The following is a 19077-nucleotide window of genomic DNA, read 5'->3' on the forward strand; positions in this document are numbered from 1 at the left end:
TTGTCTGTAAAAGCTGCAGCCACCTGTGAACGGCAAGAACGTAGCGCAGACATCAAAGAAGCCAAGTAATCTGTCAGTACATTTGCGTCAATATTAGTTAGCTTTTTAGGAGATGGGACACCCTAGATATTTGGAGGTCTCCCATATGTGATCTCATAGGGTGACAGGCCCATCCGAGAATGTGCCACCATTCGCATGTAGAACTGGGCAACTGGAAGAGCTGTCACCCAGTCTATTTGCTTGTCAGCGCATATTTTGGCCAATTTGGTTTTTAATGCCTGGTTGTGCCGCTCCACCAGGCCTGCTGCTTGGGGATGTCTGACACAATGAAATTTCCAGGTGTAACCTAACAGTAGGGAAACGGCTTCCATCAATTTAGAGGAGAAAGGTTGTCCATTATCAGAGTAGATGACTCTGGGCAACCCATATCTTGGGAAACATTCTCTAACCAATTGTTTAGCCGTCATTTGGGCACCATAGTCTGGGACAGGGTAAGCTTCAGTCCATCAGGTTAAGGTACAGACCACTAGGAGGACATACTTGTATCCTCGACATCTTTCCATCTGGATATAATCCATTTGGAGGACTTCAAAGGGGTGATCTGGAGGTTGGAACCCTCCTTGTTCAACTGATACACTTTTCCCGGGATTGAACTGACAGCAAATCATACATGTTCGTACCTTTTGTTTGGCTGCTGCACGTAGATGCTTGTTGTGCCATATCAGATTCAGACTGTCTAACATTCCTTTTTCTCCTAGGTGGGCAGGACCATGGGCAGTTTCTATCATTATGGGAACCATTATGTCAGGGAGAAACCATTTGGACTTGTCTTTGGTTACCCAACCTTGATCTGTGTGTGAACCTCCCTCTTCCTCCCATTTTCTCTTTTCCGTCTCTGTGGCTTGGTTTTGGATGTCTACTACATCTTTGGTGGGATCGATAACTGGACAGATAGTTCTAGTGATGTTTTCAGTGCTTAGTGTTCCTGTCTGAGCAGCATGTTTAGCTGTGGCGTCCGCCAGAGCATTGCCTCTAGTGATAGAATCTATGACTTTGGTATGTGCTTTTCATTTTAGTATAGCTACTTCTGTGGGTCTGTGTACTGCTTCTAGTAGCTGGAGGATAAGATCTCCATGTTGGATCTTTGTTCCATGAGAGGTTAGGAAACCTCTCTCTCTCCACAGAATGCCAAAATTGTGGACGACCCCGAATGCGTACTGTGAATCGGTGTAGATGTTGACTCGTTTTCCTTTAGACCACTCACATGCTTGTTTGAGAGCTATTAGCTCTGCTGCTTGTGCTGAATATATGGATATCCTAGCTGCTAAGAGGACTGTGTTTTCTGTAGTGACAGCGTAAGCTGCTGAAAGTTCACCTGATTGGAGGCGCATACAGGAACCGTCTACAAGCAGTGTGTGTTCAGGTGTACTTAGAGGGACATCTGTAAGATCAGACCGGGGCTTTGTGACTAGTTCGACTACCTCTAAGCAGTCGTGAATCTGATTGTCAACTGGAATAGTAGTCAGTAATGTAGCTGGGTTGAGGATATTGCATCTTTTGATGATGATGTGGGGTTGGAACAGAGTGACTTCGTAACCTGTGAGGCGGGCTATGGTCAAGTGTTGTGTCTGGGTCCTATTCAAGAGTAGTTCTACTGCATGTGGAACTTGTACTTCGAGAGAATGTCCTAGTACTATGGAGTCACTGTGTCGTATTGCTAGAGCTGTGGCTGCGACAGATTTCAAACAGGCAGGCAAAGCTTGTGCAACAGGGTCAAGAGTGCTAGAAAAATAAGCACAGGGACGGACGATGTTTGTTGGCTTGTGCTTGTGTGAACACTGACAAGGCTGTACCTTCCCATTCTGTGACAAAGAGGACAAAAGGTTTGGCATAATCGGGTGTAGCTAGGACTGGTGCAGAACATAATGCTTGTTTAAGAGTTTCGAAAGCAAAAGTAGGATCAGGTGTCCAGGGCAATGGCAATGGGGAAGAGGTCGTGGTCGTTAACTGTATCAGGGGTTTGGCCAAGTATGCAAATTGAGGAATCCACTGCCTACAGTAGGATGTGAGGCCAATAAAGGCACAGACTTCTTTCTGCGTCTTAGGGACAGGAATGTTAAAAATGAGTTGAATTCTTTCAGGCGTGAGTGCCCTACCCTCCTTTGACAGTAGGTGTCCTAGGTAGGCCACCTGCTGTAAACACAATTGTAATTTCGAGGGTGACACCTTGTGGCCATGTTGTGCAAGGAACATTAGGACAATCCGTGATGCCTGTTCACATTCTGTTCAGAGCGTGCTGTGATCAGTGGGTCATCGACATATTGTAACAATGTTGTATTTGAGGGCAAAACATCTTACTGTCTTTTAAGTGCCTGGCTGTAGATACTGGGACTTTCTGTGTACCCTTGAGGAGCTCGTGTGAAACAGAAGCTACGACCTTGTAGTGAGAATCCGAATAGGTACTGACTGTCTTGGTGTATGGGTATGCTAAAGAAAGCGTTTGAATCCGGGTAAGACAGAAGTCATGCTTCTTGGGAAGGCTGCGGCAGTCTGGTCTGAGGATTGGTGGCCTACCCAGCTGGGCTCCCCTCCTATACCAAAACAGTGTGTCAACAATCTTGGTATTAACACCATCAATGCTGATGGTTTTCCCCTCCTGTGCTGGCCACGATTTAATCCCATTGTTCATGACGAGCTCAGCTCATCATGAGCACAGCTCAACCGTGCCTCATGACGAGCTGAGCTCGTCATGAGCATCGAAGGGGTTAAGATGAATTATTCACTTTCTATGCAGGATCATGTAGCCGCCGTCTCAGGGGCCTGCTACTATAGGCTAAGACTTTTGCGGAAAATCTTTCCTTTTATCCCTATGGAGCACCGTAGAACACTGACCCAAGCTATGGTCATCAGCCGCTTGGATTACGGAAATGCCCTTCTAGCAGAAGTTGGAATAACATCCTTAAATAAATTACAGGTGATCCAAAACACAGTGGCCAGGTTGGTGCTGAACATGCCGGCAGGCTCCTCTTCGCTGCCACTGATGAGAAACCTACATTGGCTGCCTATTAAGCAAAGATATTTCTTCAAAGTTTGCTGTCTGACCTTTAACGCCCTCCAGGGGCAGGGACCAAGATACTTGCAGAACAAATTGGAAAAACATATCCGGAGCCGTCCACTGAGGTCGAGCTCGCTGCAGCTACTGCATGAACCCCGTATCAGACTCTGTAGGTCAGGGGCATGGCTTTTTCCTACCTGGCCCCCAAATACTGGAATAGCCTGCCAATATCTCTATGAGAGATTCCATCATATCAAAAATCCAGAAAAAACATCTAAAGGCTTATCTGTGCTAAGTGGCTCCCTACTCCTCAGCTGCTCCTTTCCTTGGGTTTTCTGAGTAAGCGCCGAGATGCCCCACGGTGATTCGAGTGCTATACAAGAAGGCCTAACATAACATATATCGTTACCGAAGGTAAGTAACTTTTGCAACAGGGAGGATAATAATACCTTAAAGGCAGACAGAGGGAGAGAGGGGAAAGAGATTAGAGAGATGTGATGAAAGAAAGTGTAGAGAAGGGCATAAATTGGTAAAGGCAGAGTGAGAGAGCAAACGTTGGAAAGTGAAAGTGGAGTGGGTACAGACAGGAAGGTGAATGACAAAATATATTATGGAGAAGAGATCAGGGAGAAAGAGGGTGTCAAATGTTTCCTGTTCTATGAATACAGCGATGGATACCACTTCACATGCACTATTCTAGCTCTCTTCTTCAGTCTGTGGCTGAGTTTAGAGGTTGTTGGCATTCCATGAGGTAGCGCTAAACGTAGTGTACAATCAACTCATGGAAATTACTTTTTGAAAGGTGCAGAATGATAAAGAAGGAGAATAACAGACGTGTACACAGCAAGTAGGAAAGAGGTATGGAGACAGAAGAAAGAAAGGCAGAAGGGGAGAGAAAAAAAGAAAAGTTGGTAATATAGACGTATAGACAAAAATACAGAGAGCTAGAAAATTAGACAGATAGTTGCACTTTGGCGATATTGAAGATGAAATAGTGATAGTGGAGATGAAATTAGGGAATAAAGAAAGGGGTGAGAGAAGAGAAGGGATGTATATGTATTTCTGTGAGAGAGTGATGGGGCATTTAATTCCTATGACATATATTGAAAGGTTGCATTTGGAGTAAATTCCTGTAGGTTTTCCAGATCCAAATCAAGTCTTTCCCCACAATACAAAATACATCAAGTACCAAGCTGTATGCAGTGCCCAGTTGTTACAAAAAGGGTAAACCTGGAATCAATGGGACCTGGGTACTAAATGGTATGCAAGAAAGTGGTCCCAATGTGTTGAAATATTTACATAAACAAGGAAAAAACATAAATCAGAGTTTTCAGCAGTTTAAAAAAAAAGCGAAAGAATGATAACTTTACAGACAATGTTATTTTATCACATTGGTGGAAGGTTTTTTCCACAAAATTATGAATTCACTGGAAACAGTATCACATAATCAGAAAATCACATAGGGGTGCCCAGGAGGTAAAGGTGGGAAAGTGTAAGGTAGTCAGTGATTGGTAGGAAAGTTGAGTGGTGGTGAAATCATATCACAAACAGTTCAGGTGTAAAAACCTTATATACCAAATAGCCGAAGTCTAAACATCATAGCCATATTGCCATATAACCCATGAAAAGTCACAGTTATTGAATCACTGTTGAACGGTTGTTGGCAGGTATTCTAAAGTCGACGTTTTGACCCCTTGTCTGTAGGTGCCTTTAACCTTACTAGTGGGGTCTTCATCAGGACTAAAGTGATGTGAAAGGGACGGGGGGCACCTGGGGAGAAAGGATGGTGTGTAAGTACCGGACTCATAAGGAAAAGTTAAAAAAAGTCCCAGTGAACTCTGCAAAATAAATTAATATTACCATGAATGCAGCAGTGGGGAGGGGGTAATTCTCACTGTCCAACCGTTGAGAGAAAGGGAGGGGCTCCAGGGCTCTCGAAAGTACAGTAAAAAAGGGTAGAAGTGAGGCGTCACCTGTATAATAAAGGTGACAGCCGTGGTAATCGGCACACAGCACAGATGAAACTGCATATTCATATTGAGTCAAGATGCACCTACTGAATGTGCGACAAGATAGTGCACAGAGGCATTCTAAGTACAGGAGTCCTTAATTGGCCACGTAAATCTCGACGAATCAATCGAATAATCTTAAGGTCCAGAATGAATCCAGGAAAAGGAACAGAATCAATCTAAAGGGGAGCATAAAACCAGCTGAAAAATGACCTATTCAAACAAGATTCCCAGTAGGGATAGGAGACATAGCAATGATAATGCGTGAATGAAGGTGGCCTGAATGAATAGACGATCGGGTGAAAAAGCAGAAGTATCTGGTGTGACTGTATTAAAAACCACAACGGAAGTGATGTTGAACATAGGAGAAAATGTCAGTGTAAATATGCACGATCTACATTGTAGAAACGGGGTGTGGGTGAGTGAAGCTACGTTGTCAACTCTGGCCAAGTGAGTAGCACTTATGAGTAGGGTCGGGTACCAGAGGCACCGTGCCGCGTGTCTCTACTAAGTTCCTAGCGCAGGCGAAAGTGAATGCGCCCTCAGTAAAAGGCGATCCACTCCATGTGCGGCAATCAAATGGAGAGGTGTCATCAGTTAACAAAAGGCTTTTTAAAGTCGAGTGAGTGAGACAAATCGGGAAAAACTGTTCCATTGGAATAATGGAATAGGCACTGCTGAATAAGCCGTCAGTAAACCGCGATCCAATCTGTAGGCAACAATCGAGTGAAAAGGTGACTTCATAGTATCGCCATCGGTACACCGCCGCCCGCAACCCCACAATACTCTACAATAATACACAGACACAATGTTATTGGAGAGATAAAGTTGCAGGTTGATTTGGTGTACAAATAATAGGTGGGTTATCTTACAGGTGATCCCGTTCGCCCCACAAACCCTCGTTGCAGGGCACCTGAAGTTCAGCAAAGTTAAACACCAGCGGCCATAGCCCGGTGTGTGGTACCTGGGAGGATCTCTCCTCCCACCGGTGAACCTATCATCCACCAACTCCGCCCACTGAACAAGGGAGAGTGAACTCACACCTTCCCCAGCTGGGCGGAGCCTATAAAGCAAGCCCCCGGTTGCTCAGGTTTACAACCGCCCTAAAGACTAACGGGGCGCCGTCGAACTCCAAGTTCCCAAGAAGGACCCCTTGGAGCCTGTATGACTTATGCATGGTGCGCTTAGCACTGGAGGCATCAGGTCCTGTTCCTGCGCCTTTCCTGTATCGGGATCGCCCTGTAACTCCTCCTGCAACAACAAAACAAACATTAATACAGTCCCCCTCACCACTTCCCCCCTTTTCAGCGGGTGAGCGGTGGGGAGGGGAGATGCAAAAAGGGGGATCTAAGGGACCTCGTTGGGGAAGGGGGGACTGGCTACAGCCGTTACGGCTGAATGGGCCTGGTGGCAGCCCAGCATGCGACCTGGCGGGAGAGGGGGCAGCAGGCAAAGAGAGCGCGTGGGAGGAGTGGACACCCCTATATACCTATGGCCGCCCCCTTTCCCCCGTCCCTGACGCCGCTCACCCCTCCAGGATAAGCTGGCTGTCTGTGCCCTCCGCGATACTACGGGGCCTGCCCTCCTATGGGGTCCCCGCAGGGACCACGGGCATTCCGCATAGTATCGCCATCAGTACACCGCCGTCCGCAACCCCACAATACTCTACAATAATGCACAAACACAATGTTATTGAAGAGATAAAGTTGCAGGTTTATTTGGTGTACAAATAATAGGTGGGTTATCTTACAGGCGATCCAGTTCGCCCCGCAACCCCTCGTTGCAGGGCACCTGAAGTTCAGCCAAGTTAAACACCAGCGGCCATAGCCCGGTGTGTGGTACCTGGGAGGATCTCTCCTCCCACCGGTGAACCTATCGTCCACCAACTCCGCCCGCTGAACAAGGGAGAGTGAACTCACACCTTCCCCAGCTGAGCGGAGCCTATAAAGCAAGCCCCCGGTTGCTCAGGTTTACAACCGCCCTAAAGACTAGCGGGGCGCCGTTGAACTCCAAGTTCCCAAGAAGGACCCCTTGGAGCCTGTATGACTTATGCATGGTGCGCTTAGCACTGGAGGCATCAGGTCCTGTTCCTGCACCTTTCCTGTATCGGGATCGCCCTGTAACTCCTCCACAGCCCTGGGAGTTGCCCCCGCTGCACCCAGGGCCCCCCACCTCTTAGCCTCCTAGATCTCATCCTACCGACACCCGGCTATCTCTAAACCTTCACCCAGGACTAGCAAGGATTTACATGCCTAACTCGAACCAATGCACCCCGTAGGTTGAATTGCGCATGGATGCGTTTACGCGCATGCGAGCAACCTTCCAAGTTCCTGGTAACTCGCCTCTATCCATATGGGACCAGGAGTCATCCCGGACCGTCAGAGGCACGTGATCCCAGTTCACTGCTCAGTGCGCTGAGTCTGGTGCGCAGCAGCGGTCTACCCTCTTTCACCGGCATGCCTCAGCTTAAATTTGAAAGGGGGCTGAAACTAAAGGCAAGGGCATTAGGGGGGGCACCCCACCTGTCCTTTTATAGCTGGCCTTGTTATGTTCCCTAACCCAAAGCCCTTGAGGGATGAAAAGACGGCCTTCTGAATTGCTGACACCCCATGTCAAGAATACAACTCTCCAAGTTGCATGGGGCCCTGCTGTATCATCTCACCTCTGCTGAGGATAACCATCTGTGCTAAGAGCCTTGATGATTAGATATCAAGGTCGTCCCCCAGTCCACTTGGTTGCATGACTTCATTGCAAAGGGGCTCAGCCTCTTACTTAACTGGAGAACTCCAAGCTCGAATGCAATCCGTTTATTTCTTCTAAACTAGCCAGCGTCTGTGGACACCCTGACCTCGTTGGGGGAGGGGGGGGGGACTGGCTACAGCCGTTACGGCTGAATGGGCCTGGTGGCAGCCCAGGATGCGACCTGGCGGGAGAGGGGGCAGCAGGCAAAGAGAGCGCGTGAGAGGAGTGGACACCCCTATATACCTATGGCCCCGCCCCCTTTCCCCCGTCCCTGACGCCGCCCACCCCTCCAGGATAAGCTGGCTGTCTGTGCCCTCCGCGATACGACGGGGCCTGCCCTCCTATGGGGTCCCCTGCAGGGACCTAGGGCATTCCGCAAGAGCCAAAAGGCTTGTAAAGTGAGAGATTGAAGCGAATCGGGAGTAAAAGTTAAACTATGATAAATGGAAACATCAATAGTGCGTGCTATTTAATGCACAGAAAAGATTCCCAAAAGCCAGGTCGCCATCGTGTGTCTAAACTAGGGAAAGCTCAAAAAACCAGGGAGTGGACCAGCGATAACGCTGGCTCGGCTGCGTTGGATTGTCCTACATGTGGGGGTTTGTGGGCCTGACAGGGCCCAAGTCGCTGCGCAGCAGTTGCAGGTCTAAAGGAGGGACACACACACCGTTACTGTGCTGGTGTGGACAGGAAGTGCCGAGCCACTCCTGTCCCTTTATTTAAAGCTTTCTGGCCACGCCTGGCCAGAAAGTGATACAATGTGGGTAGTGCTTCCGGGGGCTCAACCTGAGACCCTCGGAGCACTAGAGCGCTACATCCCTCCCCAACTCGGATTTTAAACTAAACAAGAAAACAGTTCAGCATGCGAAATCAGCTAGTCTGTGATTGGGCTGTGGGTTAGATCGGAGGTTGTAGTGCCACTTGCCTCTCGGAAGGATCTGATCTCGAGGGGTGTCCGGCGATGTCGGAGGTGGTGGTTCCGCGGCGTCCGGAGTCAAGCATGTGGCGTTGTTTGTGGTGGTACTCTCTCCTTCTTCCCGTGATGCGGGTGTGTTACTGTCTGAGTTCAGTCCTTTTGGTGTGGGTATTTGCTTGAACCAAGAAATATTGCGAGTTACTTCTTCTCCATCTCGGCTGACTGTGATCGCCGTCCCTTTGGTTTCTTTGATTATCCAGGGTTCCGGTTCGAATGGTGTTTTGAACTTTCCTCCCGGTCTCCTTGTCCGTATCAGCACAGTTTCTCCTGGGCGCAGTGTTTTTGGTTGGGCTCGCCTCTTGTGACTGGCCTTGTCATTGGTCCTTCTTCTCCGTTCTTGTGTGTCAGCTGGAGAATACGGCGATGGAGCCCAATTGTCGGCCATGGGCAGCAGGTCCTTCCTCGGGCCGGCTAGCATCAGCGCCCATGGGGACTGCATGGTGGTGCTGTGTGGGGTGCTGCGGTACTCCCTCAAGAATACCTGTAGTGCTTCTTCTGGATCACTTCCCTCCGCAGAAGATATTCGCAGCACTTTGTTTATGGTCCGCATGAAACGTTCCACCTCGCCGTTGGCTTGTGGCCATTGAGGTGTGATCCTGTGGTGTTTGACTCCAAGGTTGTTCAGAAAGTCTTTGAAGTCGCTCCCTTGGAAAGGGGGTCCGTTATCGGTTTTGATGATCTTTGGAATTCCAAATAGAGCAAATGCCTTGCTCAGGATGGGGCGGACGTTTGCGAAGCTGGTTGACGCCGCTGTCTCAACTATGGGGTATTTGGTGTAGTTGTCTATCAGTACTACTGTGATCCTCCCGTCCGGGAAACTTCCAAAATCCAGACTCAGCCATGACCACGGCGATGGGGCATGCTCTTCCGTTATCACGGGGGCTGGGGCCACGGGGCTGCTGGTGATTTGGCATGCTTGACATGCTCGCACGAGGGTTTCCACGCATTCTTCCATGTTGGGGAACCATATCTTCTCCCGCATCCTCGCTTTCATCCTGCGGGTGCCTTGGTGCCCTTCGTGAGCTAGCGCGGTTGCTCTCTCTTGTAGTGCCTTGGGGATGACTACTCGAGTTCCTCTCAGTACTATTCCGTTGTCAGCGCAGCTGAGGTCATCATGTATCTTCCAGAACTGTTGTAAGCGTGCCCTGTCTTCTTCGTTCCACCCATTTGTGTCTTTTAGGAAGTTGGTCCACGTTCCAGAGTGGATTGCGTCTTTCACTCTCAAGACAACGGCGTCGCTGTCGTAGTGGGATGTGATGACATCGGCGGTGAGGGCGCAGGGACATGCCCCTGCCGCCAGCATGTTAATGAACTCTTCGGTTTGGCATTCGTGGTTTGCGTCGTGGGGTCCCTCTGTGAATGGGTGGCGAGACAGAAAGTCTGCCGGGTTTTTCGCCCCCGGTCTGTACACTATGTCCATTTGGTACTGCTGGACTTGGATTGCCCAGCGTTCAATCCTTGGAGGCGGGTGAGGCGCTGTGCCTCGGAACAGGGGTACCAGCGGTTGGTGGTCTGTCACCATTCTGAACGGGTGGCCAGATATGTATAGGTGAAAATGTGCGCAGGCCCATTTCACTGCCAGCGCCTCTCTCTCAATTTGCGAGTATCGCGACTCGGTCGCTGTCAATGCTTTGCTCGCGAATGCCAATGGGGCCCACACCCCGGGTTCGGATTCTTGTGATAGGAGGGCTCCTAAGCCCACTGGACTTGCATCTACTACTATTTCGGTGGGTTTCGCAGTGTTGAAGTATGCCATAGTTGTGCTGTCCAGTAGAGCTTCTTTGATCCGGCTAAATGCTTTGTCTTCAGTCTCTGTCCACCTCCATGGGCTGTCTTTCTTCGTTAGGTTTCTCAGGGGTTCTGCAATCGTGGCTAGATTGGGTATGAACCGTGCACAATATTGCGCCATCCCTAAGAAACTTCTCACTTCGGAGGCGGTCGATGGTGCTGCTGCATTCTTGATGGCGTGGGATTTTCGGGGATCCACTTTTACTCCGTCTGAATCGAACACATATCCGAAGAACTCTATTGATTTCCTGAAGAACTGGCATTTGTCCTTGTGTAGTGTGACCCCATATTGTGAGAGTCTTTGTAGGGTGGCTTGTAGTCTGCGGTGGTGTTCTTCACTCGACTTGGCATGGATTAGGATATCGTCACTGACGTTTAACACCCCGTTAAGTCCGGATAAGATCTCCTTGATTGTGTTTTGAAAGATCTCGGCTGCGGACGAGATGCCGAAGTTTAGTCGCTTGTACCGCCTCAGTCCCAGGTGCGTTGAGAAAGTTGTGATGTAGCGGCTCTCTTCCGCTAGTCTGAGCTGATGATATCCTGCGTTCAGGTCCAGCTTAGAGAACCATTGGGCCCCATTCAAGTCCGACAGGATGTCATCCACTGTTGGGGTGAGGTGTCGCTCTCGTCGAATGGCTTTGTTGGGGACCCTCATGTCTATGCATATGCGGATTTTCCCAGGTTGGCGTGGTTTCTCGGCTATTACCATCGGGGATACCCATGGCGTCGGCCCTGACACTTTCTCGATCACCCCTTGTTCTTCCAGTTGGTTGAGTTCCTTCTCCACGGCGGCGCGCAGGTGGAACGGTATTCTTCTGTGTCTCAGCGCCACTGGTTGAATGGCGGGGTCGATGTGCAGTTTGATCGGCGGTCGTTTGATGGTGCCGAGGCCTTCAAAAAGGGTGGGGAACATTTCCAGGATATCTTCTGTCTGGAGAGCTTTAACGGCGTTTGCAAATGCAATGAGACGGAGGTCCTCCGCTGTGTTGCTTCCCACCAGCAGATCGGCTTCTTTGTCTATAACATGGAAGGTTGTTGTTACCTCGTTGTCTTCCGCCTTCACTTGGACTACCATTTTACCTCGCAGCGGGAGGGGTTCCTGGCTGCCGTATGTATATATCCGTGCCTTCGAGGGGACTAGTTTTGGTCTCGGCTTAAGCGCTTTGTAGTGCTGGATTCCCATGACGTTCACGGTGGCTCCCGTGTCGATGACGCCAGTCGCTGGAGCCCCGTCGATATGTATTTGGCATTTTGGCTGCGGCCTCCGCCGTTTCTTCAGTTCACTCACAAATGACACGTAGTAGCATTCATCTTCATCGTCTGTGGAGGACTCGTCAAATTGGGTTTGCCTCCGTGATCTGCTTGATTGAGACAGCGTTGCCTCGTCTAGTGAAATTTGCCTTACAGCTCCTGCGATTGATTTTCTTCCGGGTGTTCCTCTTCCTCTGGAACCGCCTCTACACACACTTGCGAAGTGGTTTGGTATTCCGCATTTTGAGCATGTCTTGCCACGTGCTGGGCAGCCATCTTGGTTGTGTTCGTCTCGGCCACAGTATCCACACGCCGCGCGGCGTGGCGTCCTGGTCGGCCATCTTCCTCTGTTTCCTCGACCGGTACTTCGGACTGCGTCTACCCTTTCTGTCTTTACTATGGCTCCTGGTTCTGCTCGCGGGTTCAGGGCTGCTTCCATCGCAGTCGCTCGTGCATCCGACAGTTCATGGGATCTAGCAAGGATCAGTATCTCCTCCAGTGTGATGCGTGGCTGCCTTAGAATCAGTGTCCTCAGGTGCTTGTTGCGGCAGCCTTGAATGAGCTGTGCAGTCACTTCTTTCTTTTCGTCATCATCGGTGCATGTGCTTATGAGATCTCTCAGCCGTGCGTGGAACGCGTCCATGGTCTCTCCTTCTCTTTGTCTGGACTGGCGGAACTTGAATCGCTCATAGTGTGGGTTTAGCTGGGGATCAAAATGCGCGTTCAGCGCGTTGACGGCTGCGTCATAATCGTCGTCATCCCCTGTGTCTGGCAGGTGCTTGAATAGCTTGTATAGTTCTGTGCCCCCAAAGTGTAGTAGTAGTGACCGCTTTACTTCGTTGTCCTTTTCCCTCGTGGCGGTGAAATAGTTGTTGAGCTGCCCCAGCCACACGGCCCATCTGGGAGCCGCTGTTCCCGGGTCTATCAACTCACTGAAGGGTGGAAGTGCCTGTATTTGCGAGTGGGCGGACGGTGCTGGTGGCTGCGTGCCTAGGTTCAGGGCTGGTGCTGGGGGTCCTGCTTGCTGAGCTGGTCCGGCCCCTGATTGTGCTGCTCCTCCAGATGCCCCTCCTGGATTGGTAGTCATCTTGGTGCTGGGGCACGACTTGGTGCTAGTCTTTTTTTTTTTTTTTTTTCTCTAGGGCTTCTTCCTGTTGGATGCTGCTCGCCTTTGCTCGTGCTTGTTAGTTTTTTCTTGGGGCTGCGTGTGATGAGCTATGTAGTTGCAGCTGCCTGTGCTTGTCGGGGCCACCTTTAGATTCCGGTTGCACTTGCTTGTGTTTGTTTTTGGGGTAGGTGGTTGTGGAGTTGATTGTTGCACTTGCTTGTGCTTGATGTGATTGCTGCACGGTGTGAGCGGTGTCCCCGCTGGGTTGTCTGTGTCTTTTGCTGGGCCTCGCGCTCGCGCTCGTCTTCCTCGAGGCGTCCTTCCTGCCTCGCGCTGCCTCGGGGCCTCTCTCGTTGCCTATGACGCGTTGTGCCTCGCGCATGCGCGCACTGCCGGGCCTGCTGCCGGGTTGATTTCTTCGGCGCGTTTCCCTGCTCGGGCCTTCCGACTGCTGTTTCTGCCGGTGCCCCACGCAGCTCCTGGCGTCCGCTGCTTACCGGTGAGTGCGTTCTTGATCCGTCGGCTGGTGCGGCTGGTCTTGCCTCCGTGGTCGCCGGTGCTCTGCTTCAGTGTCGCGGTTGGAGCGCTCTGTGCAGCCGCTGGTCTGGTCGGAGGCACCGCAGGTCGGCGCCGTTTGATTCTTTTGTAGTATCCCACCCTCGTCGCCAGTGTGGGGGTTTGTGGGCCTGACAGGGCCCAAGTCGCTGCGCAGCAGTTGCAGGTCTAAAGGAGGGACACACACACCGTTACTGTGCTGGTGTGGACAGGAAGTGCCGAGCCACTCCTGTCCCTTTATTTAAAGCTTTCTGGCCACGCCTGGCCAGAAAGTGATACAATGTGGGTAGTGCTTCCGGGGGCTCAACCTGAGACCCTCGGAGCACTAGAGCGCTACACTACACAACAGCTAGTGCTGGAAACATCGCTGAGTGATATAGGGAGAGCTACGCTTCTGGCGTGCACGCTCGAATGACGCGTGATTAAAGGAAACTTTTAGTCCGACTGCAATACATTAACACAGCGCATAATGCCTAAGAGGATAGGCGATGCCGTCGCGGTGGGAAGGGCACACCCCTATATGGCTAATTATCTAGTCTATTCAAACCGGGGGAAATTTTTTTATATATATCCTCATCTGGCCGTGCTGGTGGTGCACAAGGTGGAGGGGGGAGATGCATCACAGCGTACCTGGGTTATATGAAATAACAGAAACAAAACAATAATGACATATCATACAGTTTCTGCATATGGAAATGGAACAACTCTATTTTCGAAATTGGAATCATATATAACATTGTATGTGTAAAACCTGAGGTGACGAGCATGTGTATTCACTGTATGCAAGAAAAAACTTCACAAGGCTTGCATCTCATCTGTAATCTAAAATCACAAGCAACTCATCTCCAGAGTCAATGTCTTAATTAACAATGTCCATCTATTGGGAAACAAGAATACCTGGTTCAGACACGGACCTGGAAAGGAAAAGCTAATATTTAGTGGAGAGATACAATCGGCATTTGGCGATGCTCCAAAAGGTTGATACAGATGTTATAGTGCAATATTAAAGGGTTTTTTTTAACGTAAGCCCAAACAAGCAAGTTGGGCATTGCTAGTGTCTTGTTCGTTAAGCCCATTCATAATAGAATCAAATTTTATCATCCATTTTGACTCTTACATTCAGAATGGAGCCTATGTCACCTCCTCTGGGACCTAACTCCGCTTTTTTAAGAACAAGCCATCTCATTTGGTCTGGGGAGTGCAGTTGGTTAGCAAAGTGTTCGACAAGGGGCGCTCCCTGCACCTGGCAACGTATCCTGCTTTGGTGCTGGAGTATACTTGCCTTGACCTTCTGTTGGGTTTGGCCCACGTATAGTAGGTCACAGGGACACAGGATTCCATAGGTCACATTTATGGAATTGCAGTTTGTGAATCCTTTTAGGTCCAGTGTTTGCTCATTATGTGTGAAGCTTTTTGTCTGTATCGTAGTTGCACACGCTTTACACTGGCCGCATCTGTGATGGCCTTTTATAGGTGGCAGATTCCACATTGATTGGATCGTGGGATTCTTGTCTGTAGCTAAGAAAGAGTGGACTACATGCTCTTTAATACTTTTTGCTTTTTGGAAAGCATGCATGGGTGGCTCTGGTTGTTTGATGTCATCAGCCACCAAGGCCCAGTGTCTGTTGATCACTTTTTTTATAGCGTTACTTTTTGTAGAAAAAGTGGTCACGCAGATTAGTCTTTGTATAGCAGGATCCGGTCTATTTCGCGGCGTCAGAAGGTCATCCCGTGGGCTAAACCACGCCCTCTTCTGTGCCCTCCTGATCATTCTTCTCGGGTAACCTCTGGCCATGAGTCTGGCACTAAGGACGTCTGATTCCTTCAGATAGTCTTTTTTTGGAACAGTTTCTTTTGATGCGCAAAAACTGGCCCACAGGGAGATTGTCTCGTAGTGCCCTGGGGTGATGACTACTGTACCTCAACAGTGAGTTCCTTTCCGTCGGTTTACGGTAGAGAGTAGTGTACAGTTCGTTGTTTTCATGGCAGACCTTAATGTCCAAAAAGGCGATTTCATTGGGGTCTGACTGCTTTGTAAATTTGATGTCAGTGTCACACTGGTTTAGCCAATTGTAGAAGATATCCAGCTCAGTTTCACTGCCTGTCCATATCAGCAGGATGTCGTCTATGTATCGTCTCCATAGATCTATCCTCTATTGGTGTGGGTTGTAGGAAAAAATGAAGGATTGTTCAAAATGGTCCATATAAATAATAGCCAGATTGGGGCGAAGGCTGCCCCCATTTCCACACCCTTGTTCTGAAAGTAGTAGTGGCCTTGAAAGACAAAGAAATTCTTCTTCATTGCTATGGTAAGCAGGCCGATGATTAATTTTGTGGGCACCTACACTGGTGCTGGACATCTGTCAAGGTAGTTAGTTATGACCTCCAGTGCAGGGTCCTGCGGGATGCTAGTATAACGGGAGACCACATTGCATGTTACTAGCAACTGTTCCACAGGGTTGTATGGGCGTTCGTCGATCAGTGCTATAGCTTGCATAGTGTCCCTTAGGTATGCCATTGTGTTCTCTGCAATAGGCTTAAGGAAAAAGTCAATGTATTTGCAGAGGGGTTCAAGGAGAGAGCCACAGCCAGACATTATTGGCCTCCCGGGCGGGTTGGACATATCCTTGTGGATCTTTGGTAGCGTGTAGATCGCGGGTAGACGTGGGTGCAACTGGTTCAAATATTCAAACTCCAATTTGCTCAAAAAGCCAAGGTCTAGGGCCTCAGATGTGATGTTCAAAATGTTATTAGCCAGATCTTTTGAGGGATCAGTTCTTAGTTGGACATAGCTGATCCCGTCTTGCAGTTGTCTTTGAATCTCAAACTTGTAGGCTGTAGTATCCTGGACCACAATAGCTCCACCTTTGTCTGCTGATTTTATCACAATGTCTTTGTTGTTCCTAAGGCTGGTGGGTGCTGTCTTCTCTGATTTACCGATATTCTGGACAGTGTGCTTGTATGTTTCAAGTGTTTTTAGGACATCCTTAGCCACAATATTCTCACAGGCCAGTATGGTGTTAGACATGGTATAGGTTGGTGGAAAAAATGTTGATGGAACCCTAAGGCCAATGAGCGATTTTTTAGGAGGAGAATCCTTGTTCCGAAAGAAATATTTTAAGCGGATTTTGCAGAAAAAAGCAGAGTTCCGTTTTGATGTTGAAAACATTCGGCTAATTGGTAGGTACAAATGTTAGCCCTTTAGACAACACTTTTTGTTCATCCTCATTTAAATCATATGATGAAATATTCACCACTGGATTGTAGTTCGTATTCTGCATTGTAGTATTTGCTACCGGGCCTACCACCTGTTGACCTTCCGGCGGGTTGAAATTTCGCCATGGCTCTCTGGTTGGAAGTGCACCCGTTTGGGTCCTGCACCCGATCCACGGTGATAGTTCGATTGTTGCCCCTTGGTGGCCCCCTCTGCCAGTTTGCCCCTCTCCCTCTTGGCGGTCTCCATTGACCCTTGCCTAAAAAAGGCGGGTAGCCCTGGGGTTGGTACCAGCTGTCACTTTATCCGTAGCTTGTGCCAGGGGTCTGTTGGTCTGTCACTGTCTGTGCTTACTGACGAATCCGAGAAAGTAGTGTAGTTTCTTATGCCCCTGAAACCACCTCTGCTGCTTCCAGAGTATCTTCCTTGGGTGTCCTGCTTATAGTAGTCCTCGTGCATGTAGGGGTATGTGTTCTTTTTTATCATAAAAGCGTATATCCTTGGCTAGTTTGTCCACTTTCTTGTTGTGGGTTGTAGTCTCGAAGTCCTTCAAGCTTTTTCCTAAATTCTCAAGCGCCTCTTTGGCGTTTAATAGTGCGGTATCTCCTGCAATTTCCTGTCTTAGCGTTGCGATCTCCCTGGTCAGTGATTGTACTTGTTCTGCCGCTGTCTCGACTCCTAGTACCATCCAATGGCGTGATACGTTGTTTGCCACAAAGCTGAACCCTTCTTTAAATTTTGGGACATCTACAAAAATTGCTGGCTCATTCTTGATCTGGAGTCCCACAGGTATGATGTTTGCGTGTAGGTACTTAGTGAGCAAATGGCCGTGGAGTCGAGTGCAGATACGTTTTTTCTCTAACCGTTCAAGTTTACTGATTTTTTCGTTCAAGGTAAAGTCTATGTTTGGTGTATCAGATGAGAGGAATTGATTGGCTGGGTCAAGTAAAAGCTGGTTAATATGCTCCTCTGTATAAGGGAGAGTCTCACTTTCTACCATCTTGAGTAGAAATGTGCAGTATCACAAGAGATACCTCGCAGGCATTCGCCTTCTCTATAGTAGTTACAAAAAGGTTAAACCCGGAATCACTGGGACCTGGGTACTAAATGGTATACAAGAAAGTGGTCCCAATGCATTCAAATATTTACATAAACAAGGAAAAAAACATAAATCAGGGAAGTTTTCAGCAGTTTAAAAAAAAAGCGAAAAAATGATAACTTTACAGCCAATGTTATTTAATCACATTGGTGGAAGTTTTTTTTTAACAAAATTATGAATTCACTGGAGAACAGTATCACATAATAAAAAATCACATGAGTGGTACCCAGGAGGGAAAGGTGGGAAAGTGTAAGGTAGTCAGTGATGGGTAGGAAAGTTGAGTTGTGGTGACATCATATCACAAACAATTCAGGTATAAAAACCTTATATACCAAATAGCTGAAGTATAAACATCATAGACATATTGCCAAATAACACATGAAAAGTCACAGTTATTGAATCACTGTTGAACGGTTGTTGGCAGGTATTCTAAAGTCGACGTTTCGACCCTTTGTCGTAGGTGTCTTTAACCTTACTAGTCGGGTCTTCATCAGGACTAAAGTGACATGAAAGGGACAGGGGGCACCTGGGGAGAAAGGATGGTGTGTAAGTACCGGACTCATAAGGAAAAGTTAAAAAAGAAGTCCCAGTGGACTGGGCAGAATAAATTATTATTACCATGAATGCAGCGGCAGGGAGGGGGTAACTCTCACAGTCCAACCGTTGAGAGAAAGGGAGGGGCTCCAGGGCTCTCCAAAGTACAGTAAAAAAGGATAAAAGTGAGGCGTCACCTGTATAATAAAGGTGACAGTTAGCCATGGTAATCGGCACACAGCACAGATGAAACTGCATATTCATATTGAGTCAAGATGCACTTACTGAATATGCGACAAGGAAGTGCACAGAGGCATTCTAAGTACAGGAGTCCTCCTTAATTGGACACGTAAATCTCGACGAATCAGTCGAGTTATAATTCTTTCGCTTTTTTTTTTAAACTGCTGAAAACTTCCCTGATTTATGTTTTTTTCCTTGTTCATGTAAATATTTCAACGTATGCAGTGTTCAGACATCACTTGCAGAGAGGCTTCTGGGTGACAACTAAAAGAGGAAACCTTGCAAAACTCTGCTGGGTCTGGTGGCTAAGTGGACTAATGCATCCATTGCAGGGGCCTGTGTTTGACCTAATGGTCTCAGGTTCAAATCCCGCCAAGCCCACTCAGCCTTTCATCCATCTTCGGTCGATAAAATGAGTACCATTGAGTGGGGTAACTATAAACATCTGTTATTCAGCACCAAGAAACCTCCAGGTGAACGTGCGCTTTACAAATTCATGTTATGTG

The sequence above is a fragment of the Lissotriton vulgaris genome, chromosome 5 (assembly GCF_964263255.1).
Source record: "Lissotriton vulgaris chromosome 5, aLisVul1.2, whole genome shotgun sequence".
NCBI classification, from domain to species: Eukaryota; Metazoa; Chordata; class Amphibia; order Caudata; family Salamandridae; genus Lissotriton; species Lissotriton vulgaris.